Source organism: Octodon degus, unplaced genomic scaffold (genome assembly GCF_000260255.1).
Source record: "Octodon degus isolate 3935 unplaced genomic scaffold, OctDeg1.0 scaffold00029, whole genome shotgun sequence".
Classification (NCBI taxonomy): Eukaryota; Metazoa; Chordata; class Mammalia; order Rodentia; family Octodontidae; genus Octodon; species Octodon degus.
This window is the reverse complement of record NW_004524605.1, coordinates 12,639,809-12,649,015: the sequence shown is the minus strand read 5'-3', so window position 1 is coordinate 12,649,015 and position 9,207 is coordinate 12,639,809.

Here is a 9,207-nt window from a genome sequence, read left to right as displayed (position 1 = left end):
TTCTTTAGCGGCTTTTAGTATACTGTTCCTGTGCTGAATTTCTGGGATCTTGATTATTATACGTCTGGGTGTGGTTTTCATTGGGTTGATGTTATTTGGAGTTCTATATGCTTCTGTTACGTGAATGTCAGATTGTTGCCCCATATTTGGGAAGTTTTCTGCTATTACACTGCCCATATTCTTTTTATATCATTTGTATTGACTCCTTCCTTCTCATCTATGCCTATTAGTCTCACATTGTTCATCTTTGCATCATCTTGCAGGTATTGAATTATTTTTCCCTGCATCCTAGTTGTTTTAAAGAGATCTTTTCTTTTTCACTAGCTGCAATGGTGTCTTTAAGGTCAGAGAGTCTATTTTCACTTTCCCTCAAATGGTTTTGCCAGCTTGTGATTGAAGTTTTAATTTCTTGTGTATCACTTTGAACCTGTTTCATATATTCTATTTCTTTCCTAAATTGCTTATTCAGGGGTTCCATCATTTTTATATTCTACTCTATTTTTTTATCAGTGTATTCTTTAGAAGCACTTAGTACTTCTTTGATTATAGTTATCACTGTATTTTTTAGTTCAGAAATTATTTCTGATCTGATTTCTTCTATACCTTTTTGCATTTGTTTCTTTACTGCCAACACTATTATTTCAGAGATATCAGGTATGTGATTTCCAGTTTCCTCAGTGCTAGTGTCTTCTGCATTTGTACTGGGTGACCTGGGGCCTGAGACTGCATTTTGTTCCTTCTCTTTGTTATTTTGTATACCACTGTCTTCTGACCTTTGATGTAGAGCTTAAATAGAGTTAGTACCTTAGCACCATCTCTGGACTTAGGAAGTTCAGATTCCTCCAGTTGAGTGTTGCTTGGATCTCGATGCTGTGCTCCATTTCTTTCTGCTGCAGCCGTTAGAGTTGAAACCTTTGTGTCTCTCTGGCAGGATGTTCTGCTCCTGAATTAGCTGGCTGGGTCTTGCCTCTAGCCTCTTTGCAGGGAATTCTGTTGAATGGTTCTGCGCTGGGCCTGCACTTGGTCCAATGAGGATCCGCGGACCCTGGGTGGTCTCACTCACTCGCTGGGCCTGCAGTCTGGATCTATTCTGCATCCCGAGGCCCTGGGTCATCTCACTCACTCGAGGGGCCTGGGCTCTGGGTCTGTTCAGGATCCAGCGGCCCTGGGTCATCTCACTCACTCCCTGGGCCTGGGCTCTGGTTCTATTCAGGATCCGTGGGCCCTGGGTCATCTCATCTGAAATTATTCCTGATCTGATTTCCTCTATACCTTTTTGCAATTATTTCTTTACTTCCGCTGCTATTATTTAAGAGATTTCAGGTGTGTGATTTCCAATTTCTTCTATGCTAGTGTCTCCTGCATTTGTTCTGGATGGGCTTGGGGCTTGAGAATGCATTTTGTTCCTTCTCTTTGTCATTTTGTATACCACTGTCTTCTGACCTTTGGTGTAGAGCTTTGGTAGAGTTATTACCTTAATACCAGGTCTGGATCTATCAAGTTCAAACTCGTCCAACTAGGTATGGCTTGGGTCTGGCTGTTGGTTTCCTCTTTTTCCTGCTGTAGTGCTTGGAGGTGAACCCTCTGTGTCACTCTGGCAAGATGTTCTGCTCTTGGATCAGCTGGGTGGGTCTTGCTTTTAGCCTGTTTTCAGGGAGTTCTGCTGCAGGGTTCCACACCAGGCATGTAAGCCGGTTCTGGGCTCTGGGTCCAGTGAGGATCCAGCAGGTCCCTGGTGGTCCCACTCACATGCAGGGCCTGGGCTCTAGGTCAAATGATGATCTGGCAGGCCCCAGGTTGTCCCACTCACATGCTGGGCCTGGGTTGAGAGAGGTCCCGGTGAGCCCCAGGTGGTCTCACTCACATGCCAGGCCTGAGTCGAATGAGGTTCCAGTGGGCCCGGGTGGTCTCACTCACATGCCAGACCTGGGCTCTGGGTCAAATGAGGATCCTGCGGGCCCTGGGTAGTCTCACTCACATGCAGGGCCTGAGTCAAATCACAGACTTCGTAATGGCTATAGAGGAGTGCAGCAGTATGATTCTGTCTTTATCTAACTCATTCCTCAGTGGTAAATGTTATTCTTTTTCAGGTTCTTACTATTATGAATCACCCAGCAGTCGTACAGTTTTCTCTTTGTATAAGTATGAAAATGTATCTGTGGAGACGGAGTGCTGAAGCATAATTGTCAAAGGGGTTGTGACATTCAGTGTTACAGAGATAGCCAAATTGCCCATCAAAAAGGTCATACCAATTTTAGATTTCCAATAAGAATGGTATAGAAAATTCTGTCTCCTGCATCCCCATCAATGTTGTTTCTAAACTGTTAAGAATTTATTATAACAACAAATGAATTTCATTCATTACTTTTTTAAAATGTTAAATGTGAATCTGTACCTGTATTTAAAATCTGTTTGCATTTCCTTTCTAGTGAAGTGTCAGTCTCAGAGGAGCGGGAGGGGGTTTGTCCTTGAAAATTAATTTGTGCATGCATTTTATGAATTGAATTTGTTTCCTGTTAAAATTTCCTACCATATTTTTCTCTTTACTGCTTTGTAGTTTTTATTTGGTTATAGTAAGTTTTTCCTTTAAGATTTTTTGATTATCAGTTTTACTTTAGCTTGCTTTAGTTGTGTGTTTATTTTGATGTTTTCCTAAATATATATCTATATATAATATATATTATATCTATATATAATATAGATAGATATATATTCTGATCAACTGGAATTTATCTTGACCTCGACATAAATTGTGGTGATTCATTTTTCTCCCATAATGCCTGGCCAGTTATTCTGACATTATTTGTTGCAGAACCCACATTTTTCTCTGCTTTCAAATGCTACCTTTGGAAGAGGTTTTGTAGGTGTGTGTGTGTGTGTGTGTGTGTGTGTGTGTGTCTACCTTGACTACCTGTTCTGCTCCACTGATCTGCCTTTCTTTTCTTTCAAAAGTGACAATTGATAAGTTGGACATACTGGTTAACCTGGGTCCTAAGTTTGGATTGTAGATTTTGTTTATGGCCTTAATGCCTCTTACTTGATTTAGATGACTGTATTTTATGTATTTGTTGCTGGCCTCTTGGTTACTGTGCATCAAATCAAGAAGTAATGTGCTTATGTAATAAATTGTATTTTGGAGCTGGCAGGTGAAGCAGGGTTGGGTAAAATGGAAAAGAATAACATTTTATTCCAAATTATTTTCCAAAATCACGTTGCCTTGGGGCTCTGGTGAGAACTGACAAATCATGTCGACCCCTGAGGGCACTTATGAGGATCAGGGAGGTGCTAAGCCCTCAGAGAGACTCCTCTTCTTTTGTACCGTCCTCGCCGCCACCTCTCAGCTGCTTGTGCTTTCTCTGTGGCATTATCTCCTGTTCTTGGGGACCAATTTGTTGGCAATGCCACTCCTTAGGACCTCTGCACATCTGGTTCACCTCTGCCTATCACGCTGTTTCCCAAGGTAGCCATCTCCTAATTTCCCTTGTACTTTTCTGCAAACACCAAAGAGTTTGTCCCTTACTCCCCTGCCCCAAATGCAGCTTGGTCTCATGTTCTTTATCTTTGAAGAGTACACTGCTTGCTGCTGTATATTTATTCTGACCCTTCCCATGAGTTGAACATCTAGTATATGGCTTGGTATAAATGTACTCAAATATTGATTGAGTGAACAAATGCACATTGCCACATTCTTATCTTGACTGTTTATGACTAGCATGCAACTAAGATGCTGCCCCAAAGGAATAGGGTATGAGGGTTTTGTATTTTAAACCAAAGTACTGAATTACATCTTTCTTTTTTTCTGTCTTAAGAAAATATGATCCAGACATACAGTCTTGAGCATTTAGCACAGAGGTGAGAGTTTGTACCTAGGGATGTTTTCCTTCCAGAAGGTACGGAACACAGAGCTACAAAGCTCACAGGGTCTTGTTCCCTGCCAGAAGCTGTGAAGTCTGAAACAGTCACCCAACTCTTAATGGTGATGAGTTCATATCCAGAATGATACATCCAGAAACAGATGTTTTTCCTGATATACAAAAGAGCTCATGTCACAAAATCTCCAGTTTCTGCTTTTCTGAATCTATTAAAGGGCAATCACAAAGAATTATCCAAGCAACTTGTTCTTTATGTCTCATTTTCCTATATTACACTCTTGGAGAAATAATTTCAATACAATATTGGAAAATAAACATAGGAAAAGAGCATGACCTAGAATATTTGCTATTAAGGGAGCTTATATGTTAAAAATTTTACTTGTGTCAGTTAGGAGACTCCAGGGCTATATTTACATGGCAAGACTGAATGCTAATTTTAAGGGCGGTGGGTGACCAAGGCTTCGACATCTCTGGGTTGCATACTTCTGCTTGGTACCAGGCTGGACTTGTGAAGGAAGAGAGTCATGAACATGCTTGTGTTCAAGCAGAGGAATTCCTGAGGTAGAGGAATCGAGTGCCTCAAGGCCCTTGGATCCTGGTTCCCAGGGCCTTTCTATTTAGTGTGCAGTTTTCTGTGGTTCCAGAGCTTCCCCTGGTGTCTCCTCTGTCTCTTGACCACTTTGTCCATCCTGCAGTTGTCCTTTGTGCGTTCTTCTGCAGAACTTGCCCAAGTTATGGCTCCTACAGCTGCAAGAGAAATTCCTCAGTCTGAAGAAAGCAAATTCTGTGGACAGCATCAGGGTCATCTTGGGAACCAGGGCCAGTAACCTATGAGAGGGGTTCACTAGGTCTGGAAACTGCAGTGCACAGGGGCAGTAGAAATCAGACAACCAACCCTGGTATCTCCTCGGGGGCCATCCTGACTTTGATCTTTACTTTTTTCTGCATCTCACATTCTTCTTGCTGCTGGTGGATCAGTCATCTTTGCTTCTTGCTCACATATTCTAGAAAATACAATCACCATTGCTCCTAAGCTTGCATGTCTTCTTTGTCCCAGCTCTAGCAAAAATTGAATAGATGCTCATCTCTTCCTGGATTCTTGCAGGGAGCGAATCACATTAAACTATATTGGCTAACTTCATCTCTTTGTGCATTTAGCCCAGCTAGAGGTCTGGGGTTCAGTGGGAGATCTGTGGCCTTGGGGTACCACCCTGGAGGTGTCCTTAGAGAATGGGCTATTGATTGGAGAGGAGGGGGCTCTCCCTCCAACCCAAAGCTCTCCCTCCAACCAACTACGCTGGAAATTTCCATCATTTACAGCTAAGTGTCTGAGTTTTCACTCTTCACAAGTACTGTTGGAATATTTCTTTCTCACAATTTCATTATACTCCAGGTCTCCAGTACAGTATTACTTTTAATATCAGAAAACATATTCTCAGTGTCCTAACTGTTGAATGCATAGACCAATAGAACCAAAGGAAGTGCCTAATATCCCTGAGTTGCAAAGGCCGAAGCATCCATACATTCTTGCTGACCTCAATGTTGGCTGTGGAGGTCACTGTCTTCTCTGCTTTGTAATTTGATTTTAGACAGAATTGTCATTTCTAAACTCCCTTTCCCCCTGTGAGAAACTGAACACTTCCCTATCTCTACCACCAACATCTTTTACTGGTCCTCAGAAATAGTAGCAATGAAGTTTCTTTTGTTTTTATTTTTTGGTATAGGGTCTCATTACACAGTTCAGACTCATCGTGATCCTCCTGTCTCAGCCTCCCCAGCTCTGGGATTACCTGTGTGCACCACCACACCCAGCTTCAGGGCCAGCACAGCATGCACTACTAGGGCCCGAACCTGAGTCCTTACTCTCCCCAGGCAGACCCTTTGCTGCTGAGCTGTCTTCCCTGCCCACAGCTAACTTCCTCCCTGCCAAGAAACCCAACATACTGATAAGTGGGTATCTGCAACTTACTCTCCCCCCATGTGCTACTGTCTAAGACTTCTCCATGTCAAGATACACACAGATCTCACTTTTCTTAGCAGTAATAAGAAAAAAATGAAGACATACAAAAAGGTTAAAGAAATTTTACACACTATAAAGTCCAAAATTAAGATTTTAATATGCTTGCACTGTGATATGCCAGTATGTTTCTTCATCTCTATGTTCTGTTTTTTTTTAATGTATTTGGAAGAAATTGCAAATACTGTTAGTGTATGTGCACTGAGTGCTTCTCATGAATATTATTCACTAGAAAGTCATACTTAAGAGCGTTTTCCTTTCATGGAGATACATTTTAGATAGTAAAATTAACAGCCATGGTGCCTATCAATAGGTGAACAGCCAAACAACTGTCTACTGTGTAGTCATACAGTATGACACCACTCAGGAAAGAGAGGAAAACACTACTGCTGTCCTCAGTGTGGAGGAAGCTCAGAAGCGAAAATTTTACACCCAGTGAAGTAAGGCTTATCCAAAAGAACACATACTTTATACTTGTAATGCAATTCACTCATGCTAGGAGGTACATTTGAATTTTTAACCAATACATGTAGCTACACAGTTCACATCTTATCACAAAATACATTTATTATCCCAACCGCAGAAAGCATAGAGGCTTTTGTGTCAGTGCTTTTCTTTCAATAAGAACAATATTTTTGAGATTCAGCCATGTGGAAGCTAGATGGATTATGTTCCCTTTTATTGCTATGCAGTACAGTATTTTGTGGCAACAGGGATTAAACCAAGGGCAGTAGTGTTTTGTGGCAATAGAGATTAAACCAAGGGCTTTTACATGGAGAGCAATCCCCATCAATCCCCTGCCTCCCTTGCCCCTGCTCTTTAAAATTTCAAGACAGGTTGCTGCTAAGTTGCCAGAGTGGATTGGAACTTCAGATCCTCCTGCCTCAGTCTCCCAGAGTGCTGGGATAACAGGTGTATGTGGCCACTCCAGCTGCTTGCTGTAATTATGTGGTGATACTATAGCTTATTCATTTTTTCTATTGAAAGGCACTTGGACTGTTGCTAGTTTTTAGAAATTATGAGTAAAGTTGCTATGAGCATACTTAAACTAGTCTTTTAGTAGGCCTGTTTTTTCTCCCTCATGTACAAATTCATAGAATTAAAATTATTGGATTATAAAGCAAGTATATCTTGCTGTTTTTAAAAGGAGATATACACTGGCTTATATAAATAAACTACAACTTATCTGATCATTCTCTTCATGGGCATTTAGATTGTTTTCTCCTCCTCCTCTCATCATTGTCGTCTTCGTGGTCGTTGTCATGGTGGTCATCGTCTTCTTCTTCTTCCTCTTCCTCTTCCTCTTCTTCTTCCTCCTTCGTCCTTCCTCCTTCCTCCTTCTTCTTTCTTCTTCCTTCTTTCTTCTTCTTCTTCACCATTATAAATTTGCCATACTGAAGTTTCTTAACTATGTTGTTTTGTGACTTTCTGAGCAAACGAATCCACAAATAAATTACTAGTGCTGGCATGACCAGTTTTAACTTCACTTGGCAAGCTGCTCTAAGGCCTTTGAATTAGAAATGCAGGCTTTGGGGCTGGGGAGATAGCTCAGAGGCACAAGTGCCTGCTTGGCAAGCGCAAGGTCCAGAGTTCAATCCCAGACACCAAAAAGAAAGAGATATAGTCTTTGCACAGGCAACATGAACAGTAGTACTGGAAGTTACAGGGAACACAAACTTCAGGCCACTCCGTACGTGAGGAATTGGAAGCTGTAGAACAGGAGACTCCAGGGTAATTGCTATGCTTTCTGAAAGGGAAATTAAATGAAGAAAGGAAAGCACTGTTTTGTTTCTTTTTTCAATAATTTTATTGAGAAATAAATAGCAATGAGACAGTTTCAAATCCGATTAGTAGGACAGTTTCAATAATTAATACATTGCATATTGTTGTCTTAGTGGTTATTCATTGTACAAGATGCAGACATGATATCCTGTTACAAACGCTAGTAGAACAAATCTTTCTGTTCTTTGAATTAAGAGAATGTAGCTGTATATCCTAACTATTTTGAATATACAAATACCTATTCCATGTCATGCGTAAGATGTTTGATATTCAGACAGATAGTGAGGTTAAGCTATCTTAAGCTATATTACCCTACAACTGCCTAGGTTGTAGGGTAATAACAATAAGATTCTCTTCTGGAGGGGTAACAACCTAAGTTTGCAGATCAAAAATCAGAGAAAAAGGAAGGCTGCGAGGACAGCTGTGTGTGTGTGTGTGTGTGTGTGTGTGTGTGTGTACATTTGGAGGGCTGCAAGGACAGCTGTGTGTGTGTGTGTGTGTGTGTGTGTGTCATTTTCGTCCTAGCCTTTCAAGGTCAGTGGGACTCAGAACATAGGAGAACCTGTACTGTAGCATTCTGTAATTCAGTTGTGTCCCAAATTTTCTGATCAAGGAGATTATGGGGCCACAAAACTGGAAAAGCATTGTTTTAATTCAAAACATCTGATTAGCTCTCCAGAAGCTTTCTGGAAGGTGTGGAGTTGTGAACACCTGCAGGTGATCTTCATGGAGAAGCAGCGTTGTGTTGTGGTCAGGTTTTACAATGAATCAAGCTTGGCTGGGGGATAGGGTCTGTTTTTCAAATGAAGTTTTTGCGAACTGGTGGTGCCTGGAGAATCAACCCAAAGCTTTATTTTTATAATATAGTAATGTTTCTGTGACGTGTTGTAGTGTTGATCTATGGTTCTTTTTGCCAGTTTACCCACATACAGTGAGTGCTTTCAGTATGTTATGAGGTTTAGTGTGACATCTAGAAAGTTTAAAGATTTTATAGTTTTGTACAATAGTTCTCTTCCAACTTTAAAATTGCTAGTTGACTTGTTGGTATCAAGGCAGTTCAGTTATGGAGTTTTTTGCTTCCTTGTTAGGTCTATTGCCTTTTGCCTAATTCCTTTCACTTTTATTTATTTATTTCTTCATTTCTGGGGCTTTCCTTAACCGTTAGATCACCTTTGTCACAACATGCACATGTGGGCATGTACACACACACATACACACACACACACACACACACACACACACACACAGCACTGGCTTCTGTGTCTACTACCAGCTATAGTCCTGAGCAATCTCAGATGTTTCCCTCTCTCCTCCCAAAGCAGTGCTCAGATGCACAGCAGTTCAGGTCTGCTATCTGAACTTTGCCATGCAAATTTCATCCCTGTCCCTCCAGAGGCCCCTCTGTCTTTGCCACCCACGTGAATGTCACCTTTTCCAGTCTTATTTTCCACTTCATCTTATCCTCTCTGCCACAAGCCCTGAAAAATTACCTGTGGCTTAAGGATATTCACCTCCCTTGGTAGGAACAATGAGAAG